Consider the following 13,776-nt stretch of genomic DNA (forward strand, 5'->3'; position numbering starts at 1 on the left):
CACCAGAAGTCTGAGCAGGGGAACTCCTGTCCTAGGCCTAAAAGAACCTTGAGCTCTGCCCCTACCACGTCTAGACCTACCCCTAGACTGGGAATCATAAGCAGGATAAGTCCATCCCTTAGTAGGCCAATTTCTACTAAACTGGAGGCTGCACCTGCAAAAATCCTTAACAGTTTGCATAGACTTAGCCTTGTCCTCCATTTTCTTTAAAACAGCTTCCACAGGCGAACCAAACAACACATCAGACTGTAAAGGAGCATCCAAAATCCTTGTTTTAACATGCTCAGCTAAATTCTGATCTCTCAACCAGGCGTGCCTACGAAGAACAGAACCAGTGGCAGCCACCCTCGAGGAGGCCTGCACAGCATCAAAACCACACTGCAAGGAATGTTTACCCACCTGTTCAGACACATGAACTAAATCCTGCAACTCTTTACACTCAATACCTTCCGCCAGAGCATCCACCTTAGATTTCAATTGTGAAAGGAGATAATTCTGATATTTTAACATGTGAAACTGACAATTCAACGCCCTCATGGCTAAAGTGGAAGAAGTATACACTTTCTTTCCCCATCTATCCAAAGCCCTTGCCTCTTTATCAGGAGGGACAGGATTCTTAACAACAGAGGCCTTCACACCTTTAGGCCCCTGAGAGACAGTTTCCGGGTCTGCCCTAGGACTCTTAAAAAGATACTTATGAGCTTCAGGCACCCTATAGTACCTATCCGGTTTAACTGGGGCAGGAGGCAAAGAATCAGGATTCAGGGAAGCCTCTGCAAAAACATCTTCCACCACATTCAGAACAGGAGGTATAGCTAAAGGCCTATGCTGGGGTAAAAACAAGAATTCCCTAAGCCTCTTCCTGGAATCAGAGAAATCTTGACCTTCCCATTTAAAATGCTCCCTCATGGAATGCAGAGTCTCTGAAAATGAAAAATCCTCAGGAGGAGAAGCTGAAGGAGTAGAATCATCCACATCAGAATCAGAATAAGGAGGATACTCCTGCAAGTCTTCAGCCGAAGACTCAGAAGCCTCGAACATTGCTCAAAACTCTCAAACTCAGGTTCCACCCTAGGCCTCTTATCAGGAGGGGCATAGAACCTCTAATCATAGTAATCAAATCCTCTGCCATTTTAAGCATATGTTTCTTAGGCAAAGACCCTGAAGCACTAGGAGAAACCCCCACTGAAGCTAAACTTGGCCTGCCTCTCAAAGAAGCCTTGGAAACAGAAGGGCCGGCTCTAACCACCTTAGGAAGAGAGGGAAGAACAGCCACCTGAGAAGCCCCTCAGCCTGGCCTACTTCCTGAGAGGATACATCCTGTAACAGTAAAGTCTCTCCCTGAGACTCCAAAGAAACTCCTGGCAGAACCTCCGGCTCCACTGAGCCTTCTAAAGAACCGACGTCTGGGACTGTCGGTTCTTCCACTCTAGGCTTTGCTGCTTTGTCCTTCCGCTTTTTGCCCGCAGCGGCCGTCCCAGCATCCGACGGCATTTTATAATTACAACGCTTCCCAAAAACTAACCTGGCACAGTCTAACCTTCTCTTAATAGTGCGTTTGTTAAATCTAGCACAAGAGCGGCATCCAACAACGTCGTGCTCAGGCCCTAAACAAGGTATACACAAAGTATGGTAATCCCTATGAGGTATCTGTTTCCCACAAGAAATACAGTTATTCACTTTTTCTGACATCCGGTTAAATACTGAGGCAAGAAAAAAACAAAATATTCCCCAATGGGGTACTTAGCCAACTTTGATTCGGTCTGAAACTCTGACTTCAGAAACTTTCAGAACGCCAACCTGCACTCGCAAAATTGCTTCTGCATCGGACCATGCGGCAAAAAAGACTGAAGATATGACGTCGGTCATGCGCATTTGTACCCTGACGTACTGACGTCAGTCTAATGCGCCCTGACCGACGTCAGCCATATACTTTGGTATTCGGGCCGACTGGACAGCGGACTACCCAATAGTTAGGACTGCAGCAATGTGGAATGAAGAACATCTATTCTTTGAGAGAGAGGGAGAGTTAGGAAGAGAGCTAAACACTCATTAGAGAATGGGCAAACTGTACATCAGCTCCCTGACTGTGGAACGAATCTTCCCAGTAGGGTATTAATGTGCAAGTAATGCCCGCTGAGAAATGATCTGCTGCTTCATAGCAGCTTATCAAGCTGCTGTGGTGTTCAGACTGAAAAAAACTGATGGCCGCCATTATTTTTCACTTGCTAAGCAATGTTTTTTCTGTTTAGTGAGTGTAAAATAATAAATAAATTTAAAAAAAGTGTGTATGTGTTTATGTCTGTGTGTGAGAGTGTAGGGTTGTATGAGAGTGAGAGATCGATCGAGCTATTATCTTACATCCACTAAGCAGCACTTTTGCTTTTTAGTAAGTATAAAATAACTGAAACCGAAAAAAGCATGAGTGCGTGTATGTGTGTTTTTGTTTCTGTCTGTGTGTATGAATGAATGTGTGCATGAAAGCAGAACAGAGTGTATGTGTGTGTGTGTGTGTGTGTGTGTGTGTGTGTGTGTGTGTGTGTGTGTGAGTGATATGAAAGAAAGACTCCCCCCTCCCAGAATGGGGCATTTTAAGAATATTCACTTTCATTATTGTGGAATCACATAAACATATATTTTATATACTATCCTGAAGTAGTTTAATGAAATGCAGAAGACTCATGCATCCTGCTTGGATCGTCTCTCTAAGTAAGTGTTAACAGTAGCATTAAAATCACCACCCACAATAATGAGAAGAGAAGATCCATACAACACCATAATAGCCATAACAAATGCATATAGAGATGCATATTATGAGAGGTTTGTAGGTTGTGGCTAGGCTAACAACCACTAGGGCTCTTTCAAGCCTACCCACTCGCCCTAAACCATTTGAGTCACCGAGTATCATGGGCATCTATATGGGGGGCATGTTATCAGGAAGGTAACTAAGAATTTGTATGGGGTGTTAGAGTAATACTTCTCTTATTGACTGCATCTGTGCATTAAAGACATGGGGGTCAGACCCGAGGTACATTTATGATTTCTCATTCAGTTGTCAAGGTATCATTTGAATAGGATTAGGGATGAACTCCGACTTGGATAAGTAGCCTTTTCCATAGTGTGGGAATCCTTTGGGACAGATATCTGTCCCTCCAGCATGTTCTGTTTATGTCACAAGTGAAGTTCAATTCTAGCGTTTCTGGTGCTTTTTGTTTGCACATGTGCAACAGATCCATCAGTCTGAGGAAGTTCTGTAAGCCAGCAAAAGACCCCTCTCAGCAGCTTGAATGAGTCTGAATACAGAAACAAAACCTTTAGGCGATCAGTGTAGGATAGGGTGTTCATACTCTGAATTGTCCTGATGGGAAACCTTTGTGGGCATTCCAGCTGTTGCAAGTGTCAGGTTAGATACATGCCAAATGGGAATTGAAGTAAAGGACCTTCATTAGAACTATAACTGCATCCCATAATTAATTCACCCCCCAAATTAGTCCTAACAACAACACACAAGCCATTACTATCCTTTATCCATTCCTCTACAACAGTACTGGACTATGTGGTCACTAATTGTCACCCTTCTCCTAGCAGATCTACAAGTGCTATGGAACTGGCCATCTATCTTAACAACTTCAATTTTTGTAAGCTTATGTCACTACAGAAGAACTGCACGCACACATTGCTAATTAATAATCTCAATACGGTCTGGTAGCTTATGCTTTGTATTAAGGCCAGAAATATTTCTGGTCATAAAAAGTAGGCCAAAATTGTCTTCTCATTTAGGTCCCCTGAACTGTTGCTATTCTGATACAGTTACAGAAAAAAAATGTATTAAATGAAGACAAAATCCCAGATGCCTACATCTGAGTAGAACAGGAACCCCCATTAAATAGAATAACAAACTATAATATATATTATTATGCTTATGCTGCAACTAATTATTAAAATAGTTAGACAAAAGCACATCAAACCTGTACCTTCTGAGAAACACAACCCAGAAAATCCATGGGAGATTTGGGACACTGCCCTACAGGTAATATTCAGGCATCATATTCTTCCAAATATTTGTACCTCCTGCTATAAATTCAAAATAAGAATACAAAACAGAAATTAATTCTACATAGGCTGATAGGTGTTTACTAGGTTAATGACCACAAGGCCCTTTTTAAGCCAAGCCATGCTTCCCAAATCTCAGACAAGTTCTGATACCCTTTATAAGTGTAAGCAGGAGTTTGGCAGGTGAAAATTTTACAAGCAAGAGCCGGGGAGAGTAACCATTTACAGTCTGCCTGTGTCCATTAGAGACACAGGTGCCAAACCAGGGATGAATTTCCTGTTCCCCCATCCAATTGTCCAAGTTACATTTGAATTGGGTTAAAGAGGAGCTCTACTTCATATGGATGGTGAGCCTGTTCCAGAGAAGGGGTAGTCTCAGGGTTACATACCTGTCTCTCTAGCAGGTCTTAAGTATATCCAGACAAAATCTGCATATCCGCATCATCTGTAAAAAAAGAAAAAGGCAAATATAATGTCCGTAATAAGTTGGTACCAGCTATGCCCACAATGAACAGAACACAGTACAAATCCTTCAGTATCCGTGCATCAAATCTTCACTCCAATGAATGTAGGATATGGAATACAGCAACATAATAAATAGCAACAATGTATTTATTATAGAGCTTTGTGTAATCAGTTTACCATTAGTTATGACAATAGCAACAATGTATGTATTACCAAAGAGCTTCATGTAATCAGTTTACCATTAGTTATGACAATAGCAACAAGGTATTTATTACCAAAGAGCTTCATGTAATCAGTTTACCACTAGTTATGACAATAGCAACAAGGTATTTATTACCAAAGAGCTTCATGTAATCAGTTTACCATTAGTTATGACAATAGCAACAAGGTATTTATTACCAAAGAGCTTCATGTAATCAGTTTACCATTAGTTATGACAATAGCAACAAGGTATTTATTACCAAAGAGCTTCATGTAATCAGTTTACCATTAGTTATGACAACCATCTTTCCAATAGCATAACAGCATCCTCAATACCTGTCATGTTCTTCATCCATTGCAGTTCTGGATGGATTCAAAAATGGGTCCAGCATGGAAAACACATCAGTCATTCTCCTTTTCCTCTATATCTGAAATCTTGGGAAAAGACTTTTAGTTTTTACACCAAAATCAAATGTTTTTGGCATATAGCTGTCCCACTTGCATCTTGTCTCCATACATAATGCACTTGTCCTGTAGCACACTGTTCCTTATTTGGTAGGGCTTTATCTGATGTAGGAAGGGAAGGTCATCTCACACTTTCTACCTCCTTTGATAAAATCTGATACATCCATACTTATCTACTGCATTCTGAGATTTGCCCAAAAGCATTTTTCTGAAAGAATAGGCCTTAGCAGGTGTATAAAATTACACTTGATTACCGGCATTCTGTATAAATAAGATGGAAGGAAACAGAAGTTGACACTTGATGCCGACGTCTCGCAATTTGTGAAAGAGGGAAACCATTTTCTGTTTATAGGTAAAGTACTACTGTAATCAGATGCCAACTTTATAACAGAGCTGACAATCTAAAATGCATTCTTCATTTCCATGGTATGTTGTTTAATGCTGTCGCTGTATCACTGTTATCCAAGAACAACACAAGAAAGTGCCTGGGATTGTTTATGAGCTTAACTTCGGCTCAGATTTGCTGAGTTCTTTCTATCTCAATGGAGTGACAATTACAGGACTTCCATGAGCTCTTGATTTTTATAAGGCACCAGCTGAAACACTTCTACAACTTCAAGCAGCACAATAAACTGCAGGTTATTTCTGGCAATTCTGTTTTGCAAATCAGTCAGTTTTAAGTTCAAATGCCAGGCCATGTACAGAAGAGCCAGAATGTCTTGTGCATACAGATGTACCCTGTTGCAATGCAGGGCAGTTTCTGTCTATTGACTGCTAACGCATTGTGATATCTCCAGCATATTGTTTTCACGTATCTTACTGGCTTCTTTAATTGATGTCGTATTTGATAATATATGAATAAGACTTGGCAGTTTATAAGGCAAAAATACTCTCAGCTCATACTCATGATATACAGCTCGACTTCCGTGCTAGAAACAATTCACCGGGATGCTGCGTGATCAGGAGAATACTAATGCAATACATTAATCCCTGAATAACTAATGCGGTGCACACCTACCATCAGAAGACAGAATACTGCCACTTTTGTAATTGCATCTTTGCTGTGATATAATAATAAGAAGAAAAGTATTACTTTTGCTGTTTTGGGCTGGGCATAACAGTAATAAGTCATTTTCCCTGTGAGCACTTCCAATTGCATTTTTACTAAGCCTGTATTTATGGTCTGAAGCCGTACCTGGGCAAAACACAATCAGCTAAAATAAAACACTAGGTACTGGGATAAATAATACATTTCATTAAATGATTTTTTTCAGTAACATGTTAACTTGTGACTTCTCTGTATTTAAAAAAAATACAACTATACACATGCATCACTGTATGCAAAATCATGAGAAAAGCTAGATAAAGCAGGTGTATAGGAATGTTCTGATACATAGAAATGCACACGTGCATTTGGACACTCTTTCTCTCATACGTGCACACACATACACACACACACAAATACTTGCACATTTCTACAAAATAGACAAAATGTTAATGCAAAGCTGTTTTCTAAAATCAAGACAGACCAGTTATGACTGTTAATGCATTTTGATTCTATGCCAGATTCTAACTATATGTGAAATAGTTTAATGTGCACTTGGTTAAGAGCACTGATAACTGTCAAAGTAATTTCTGGTAAATGATAATTTTTACTTGTTTAGGACAATATGTAAATGTCCTATTTGACTGAGTTGAGTAATATTACAGTGTCTCTGAAGTATTTACTATAAGCCAGTTAATTTGCACAAATACAATCTACAATCAAGGACAATAAATGATCTGGCATTTGAAGTGAAGTCAACAATGCTTGCATGGCGACTCAGATTCCCCATGTTAGTGATGAGATTAATGAATAATTCAATTCAATTTTCTCTACCCTAATTAGATTTAACCACCTTCAAGTACACTATTACAGGCTTCTGATCGTTTCGTTTGATGTAGAGAAAGTTATTTCTGATCACGAGCATTTAGTTTGTTTCTAATTGTTCATTCAAGCAAAGGCTACGCTTTCTGTCAAGGCAGCACGAGTGTATAGTTATGGTAGTGGAGGTTATAAAGAAGCGATATGCAACATTTATATTTAATAAAACAATGATATATGAAATGCATATTTCATGAACAGATTGTTGGCTCAGTGTCCATAGCAGTAAGCCTAGTCCAAGCGCAGTATAGTTTATTTAAGAAGATATTTTTCCCCGAACTATTAAGAGAAAGAGATACTGAATACAGATTCTGTTTCAATGTATATAATGTATTCCGCTACCAGAAGTTAAATAAAATATTTATCTATGTAACATAATTGACACTAAAACCATTAAATGGTTGTGATATAAATCACTAAAGTGAAATAGGAAAAAAAAAAATATATATATATATATATATATATATATATATATATATATATATATATATATATATATATACACTGAAGAAATTTACAAACATTAATTTGTTGAAAGAAGGAAGAGGTTACCAACAACATCCTGGATACAGTGGATAAAAATATTAAAACTTAATAGTAAGAGAAAGTTTAGAGAAAAGTGATACATAGCAACATTATCCTCTTGGTAGTCATTGTTTTGATCACCATGGTTTAAAACACTTTTGCGTTCTTGAGGTGCTGGGTGCAATTACATAAACACTGTAGTTTGTGTGGCTTGAATGCAGTAAAGTTATATAACAAATAAGTTTCCCACAGTAAGCATGTCAACACAGATTATACTGTCAGTAAAATTATTACTTATCAAAACATATTTTAGTATATAACAAATGTTGCAAAAATCAAGGATATACTGTGTTTCTGAAGTGTCTGAGTTTCCTGCACGCTTCTGAAAAGGACTATAAAGTATATTAATTTAATTTTACTATCCGAATTTTAGCTCTCTGACTCCCATCCATGTATGTTTTAAATATCAATAGCATCAATTGAAAAGCAATCAACTATTGATGGATTACTTGTAAAGCCAGTTTGTCCATGAGCTTAGTGGGAGTGGAGAGGGACTTCATCTCTTCCATTTATGTGCATACCACTTGCTCTAAGTACAATTTCAGCAGCAGATGTCAGGATTTCATTACTGGGTTAGCAGCGTCAGCATCATTGTGATTGAAGGAATGGGATCATCTGTCAGTGACCAAGAAGGTAGGTCCTAGTGCTAGTTGGTTTCCTTCTATTAATTCATTAAAAAAAAAAACTTTTCAAGAAAGTTGCATGGGGAATCATATATCTTAACCTCTTAGTACAAAATATTTGGACAAAGTTGTAAATAATGGGGGGGACAAAAGCCCAAAAATAGGGACACTTTTTAAATATTGCTCTTACAAACATGGAAAGTTGATAGAATAACAAGTTTTTGCAGTAGCATAAATTTTCTGAAAGGATTGAAGTCTGAAACTCAAATGTATGGCAATATGTTCTGACTTTAACCCACAATGATTTACCAATGATTTGCCAGAAAACCACAATTTAATGAGAAGCAGACCAAAATTATGATGCAAAAGTCTGTATAGTTGAGGGATATGTGGGGAAATTGCCTGTGGGCTTTAACAAATCACTGTGTTTTCAAGCTGTTCTATTTAGTCGGCAGTGCTATTTGAGCGTGATTACCTGGCTGTTATACCTCTCAACTGTCCTTATTTTCCCAGAAAGTATGTTTTCTGACTAATAGTTCATTTGTAGTCCCCAGAATATTTCTGGCATTTGATTTGCAGTAAATTAATGTCATAAACATCATGAACGATGTTACCCTAGCAGAGTTTAAGTATTAGACCAGCATGTAAATTAATTTTCCAACAAAGGTGATAAGGTCAGCAAAGGGGTAGAGAAGGTTCAGGTGAATGTGATAACAGATATATAACCCTGTCCTTCCTAATCTTTCCTAAACCAGTAACTTATAGACTTAAAAAAAAAAAGAATAATGCAATATTGGATAATTATAAATATAGAAAGAAATAAGGGCATTAGCTTGGAAGTTGTCTTACATTCCGGATTATAGGTTAATACACAGTCTCTTTATGTCAAGTGTCTCAAAGTGATCAGAACAGGCTTTTAAAGATCCCTATTGAATATTTGATGTGGTTCTGGCAGTTGTCACTTTGAACTGAACATTGCTTTCCTACCAAGATTGTGAGGTATTTTCTAATGTTGCTGGAGCTGAGACATGCTATTTGTCTTTCTGCTTTTTCCTGGTTAGGGGTCGCCACAACGGAACTCAGGTCCGCTAATGACTGGCAGTAGATCTTCATGAATGCCGAGGTGCCAGCTCAATGTCCAACCTTCAACGAAGGCATGCCCATTTACGCATGTCTTTCGAACATCCACCCAACTGCGGGGAGGACATGCAGACTCCACACAGAAGGCACTCCCCGCACTCCAGCCGAGAATCTGAGACATGAATGTCACTAAAAACATGATTGAATAGTCACGTTCTGGAATGCTACAGCAGCAGTAGTAAACTCAGAACTTGTGTGGCATTTCGGCCACACCTGCTGGTCATGTGAGAGATTGCAAAGTATTAGTAGGGTATTTATTGCCTGATGGAGTTTCACAAGCACTCTTATTTCAGCTGTCAGTATTACATTTATTTATGATGGCTTTATCATCCTAGAAGAACAGGAAATATTTATACTAATGTTTTTTATTTATTTATTTTTTTAAATAATATTATAGAACATAGAGATAAATAAGTAATAACTCTTTTAACTGGGTTTTAAGTTAGCTATGTAGGCTATATTTGATCATTTTCCAGGCATTCTGTTGGTGGATTAATCATTGAGTGAAGTAAAATGTATTTAGTTTTTCTCAGGTTTTAATCTCTCAGTTTTATTTACAGGTCCTTCATCTCTTCTGGTGCTCAAAGACAGGTGGTACCAGATAACCCAGGAACCCCAATGTTTATTTTCAGATTCGGAGGCAGCCCAAGTACAGGATCAAGCTTTGGTAGCAGGAAAATAACCTTGATGGTAGCAGAAGAGGAACAGATACCAGGGTCCAACCCTCTGCATAAGACAAGGAGAAGGGCTAAAAATACACCCTAGTTACAGGGAAGAACCCTACTTCTCTAGCTGATGACATGGCTGACGCTTAAGGTCATGACATGGTGGAGAGCATCAGAGCTGGGTGTAACGGAAAGGGAGGAGACAATGGATTTGTACTTTGAAGAGTTTATGAATTCTCTTCCTGATTAGAGTAGGGTGAGCATTTGATTTAGATTTGGAGAGGAGTTTCGTTGCTATATCTGCATTGTCTAGTACTGAACAAGGAGTGTTTCCCCTAGACGTGCCTTAACCTCCCCTTTACTAACCCAGCAATCTGGTGCTGACCCTCCTATTCCTGCAAAGAAATCCAAATTGGTCAATCCTGACCTCAGTATCACTCCCATGGTTGTGATAAACTTGTGTACCACATCTCAGGGTTCCCATATTACCACTCAAATCCTGATGAATACTATGGAGAAAATCCATAGAGGAAATTTGTGGACATACTGGCTTTAGTTGATATTGAGGGTATTTTCCATATAATTCACACCATGAATTGTGGGGCAAAGGATCATTTGGCAGCAGCCACTGGGAATAAAAATCTCAGCAAAGGTGGTGGCTATGAATTTGGACATGTGGCATTTAGGTTTCAAGTTTTTATAGGTATTATCGTGGAAAATGATCCCAGTCAGGCCCTACCCCTGGTCACACATTATTTAACCATTAGGGAAGCTCACCGTGTAAAAGGGGGCACAGCCCGGTCATCATGTGATCAGAGATTCAGGAAATTAAAGGCCATGATCAAGTCTATCGGGGAGGGATCACAGACATCCTGATATTTGGTTATGTTGGAAAAGTCTAATACCATTGAGAATGAGACTTTAGCTATAAGTCAAGATTTGCAAAAATGTTGCTGGGTCTTCAACAATGGCAGGTGTTTTTGGCCTATGTGTAAGTTTGCCCATTTATATATTTCCTGTGGTAAGGACTACCATTTGGTTAGATGCTGGGCTAATGCAGTCCACCCTGCACATAATAATTTGACTCCATATCACAAGAATAACACTGCTTTACCCTAGAATAACCCATTCAGGAGTAACTAACCTTTTCATGGTCAGAGATCCTATCCATCAAGGGGTCAGGCTTCATGGCAGTCACTCTCACTCACCAATAAAACTAGATAAATTGATTTGGCTGCTGTTGGACCACTCAAAAATGAAACCTGCTATGTTTCTTTTTGAAGGATTTGGATACTGGCTTAAGACTGCTTCTGAGGTTCCTTTAGATTTTAGACCAGTTATGAAACTTTCATTTATCATAGGTCATGAGGATATTGCCTCCAGATTAACTGAAAAAGAAGTATCAGCTGGTAGAGTGTTGGGCCCTTTTTTGCACCCTCCTTGGCCTACTTTTAAAATTCCCAAAAAGAAAGATGGGGAGATTAGACTGATTCATTACTCTTCTCACCCTGAATGTCTGTCTGTCAATAATTTCATTGACAAGAGACAAGCTAAGGTGCACTATTCTTCCCTGGAACAAGCAACTAATTTAATTTTGAGACACATGGACCCCTGGCAATGTAAATTAGATATCCATTTGGCCTTTCTGCTGCTTCCCATAAGCCAAGAGGACTGGCCCCAGTTAGGTCTTCACTTCAATGGCAAGGTCTTTTTTGACATGATAATGCCCATGGGGAGGCTCAGTAGCTTCTACTACCATCAAGGTATTCAGAACAACCATACATTAATGCTGGCAGGAAAAAGCACTCCAGCAATCAGCAACTTGTTATTTAGAGGATTTTTCTGATAGTAGAGGAAGGCAAAGAGGGGGCCATGGAGAGTATTCCAATATTTATAGACTGTTGTCCTGCCGTTGTGTACCATAGGCTTAGGATAATTTGGAAGGGCTGAGTCAAGAAAATACATTTCTAGGCTTAGCAGTATACATTACACTGATATCCTTTAAGCTTCTGGATGGCAATCTGGACCAATTCAGGTCCACAATTTTGAAATTTCTTGGGGCCCATAAGGCTAGCACAGGAGATATCATGCAGCTGCATGTGTTATTGAACTTTGTTTACATGGTCATTACTCCAGGCAGGACATTTCTTTGATCCATCTCTTATTTACTAAAATGTAATAAATGCAAACACTTTAAGGTATAAATAACATGCAGGGTAAAGGAGGACATTCACCTTTAGTATATCTTTTTGAACCAATTTAACTGAGCGTCTATTTGGTAATCGCCTTGGGTGTCATCCAGTGAGCTGCATCTGTTTACAGACGTGGCAACAGAAATCGATATGTGTGCATATTTTCAACGTAGTTGGTTTGCTGCCAAATGGCCTAAGTCCTGGAATGCAGAAAGGAAGATTTTACCTTCCTAGAGATTTTTCCAGTTTGGGCAGCTACTTTGGTATGGAAGTACTGGTTACAAAGCTGTATGACTTCCTTTTGTTCAGACAATCTTGCAGTGGTCCATGCCCAAATAAACACTCATCTAAGGTAAAATGGATGCACTCCATCCTTAAGCTGCTAATACTTTTTCAAGTATGCATTTACCTGGTTATGCTAATGGAATATCTGACAGTCTGCCTCACTTTCAGTTTACCACATTTCACCAATTGGCCCTGGATGTAGAGCCACTCAGAACCTTCATTCCCATGCAGGTGTGGTTTATTGAAGAAGGATAGCCAGATAACTAGTGGCAAATTCCTGAGCACAGACTACAAAAAGGGCTTATCCATCATCATTGCAAGCCATTAACGTTTTCTATACTTCATTACACCCAAATCATAGAAGATGGGGATTGCCTTTGGTCATGAACTTTCTTGTGCAGAGATGTGATTACCTAATATGCTCTGCATACACTTGGCAGCATCAGGCTGTTTAGCATGAATACTGAGACTTAAGGATTACTAGAGTCACTAGGTGACAACTAGAATACATAAAGTTTGGGAAAATGCTAGAGAGGCTTCAGAGGATCACAGAAGGCTGATACGGCAGCAGCACCTGGCTATTGTTGTCAAGGGCCTCTTTAATTCAGTTGTCGATATTTATAACTTTACCTTATGGGCAGCTATATTCACATGTCTTTATGCTGGTGCTTTCCTTTACAATAAGTTGTTAAACTCCTTATGGTAGAAGGACGTAGTAATTCATAATGAATTTCTTTTGATTTGGCTGGGAAAGTCCAACACTGATCAGTCTGGTAGGGATCAACAAGTCTGCATGGACACAGCCAGATTCTTGGTTATTTGCCCTGTCCACTGGTTTACCTTGATGCACAATATCATCCCTAAAGCAGTTAAAGTAGGTCTTGTATTTACTTCATTGCTTGGCAGGCCTTTTAAGTTAATAGATGCTAACACAACCTTAGTTAAAGCTCTTTCATTTCAAGTCCTAGAGTCACATGGGTATTTACATCAATCCTTTCAGACAGAGCATATATCCCATCTAGCAGTGAAGGAGCATTCCACCCAAGTGCTAAAAAGAATGGGAAGGTGGTTGTCTGAGGCCTTTTTTTATCTTATATTAGGCATTAATACCATGATTTTGTGTTTCAGGGAAGGAAGCTATCTGGATGATGGGATACTCCTTCCTTAGCCAAAACCGG

At 39.1% G+C, this 13,776-nt stretch overlaps 1 long non-coding RNA gene across 1 annotated transcript in view; it reads right to left on the reverse strand.

Annotated features, from left to right (window-relative positions):
• LOC122790354 overlaps nucleotides 1–13,776 on the reverse strand; it is a 500,167-nt gene that overhangs the window by 257,528 nt on the left and 228,863 nt on the right. Inside the window, exon 2 of the long non-coding RNA XR_006363001.1 lies at nucleotides 4,443–4,498. This is a non-coding gene — a long non-coding RNA (uncharacterized LOC122790354). The remainder of the gene's footprint in view (nucleotides 1–4,442; nucleotides 4,499–13,776) is intronic.

The sequence above is a fragment of the Protopterus annectens genome, chromosome 16.part0 (assembly GCF_019279795.1).
Source record: "Protopterus annectens isolate FY-2018-M chromosome 16.part0, PAN1.0, whole genome shotgun sequence".
Lineage (NCBI taxonomy): Eukaryota > Metazoa > Chordata > Ceratodontiformes > Protopteridae > Protopterus > Protopterus annectens.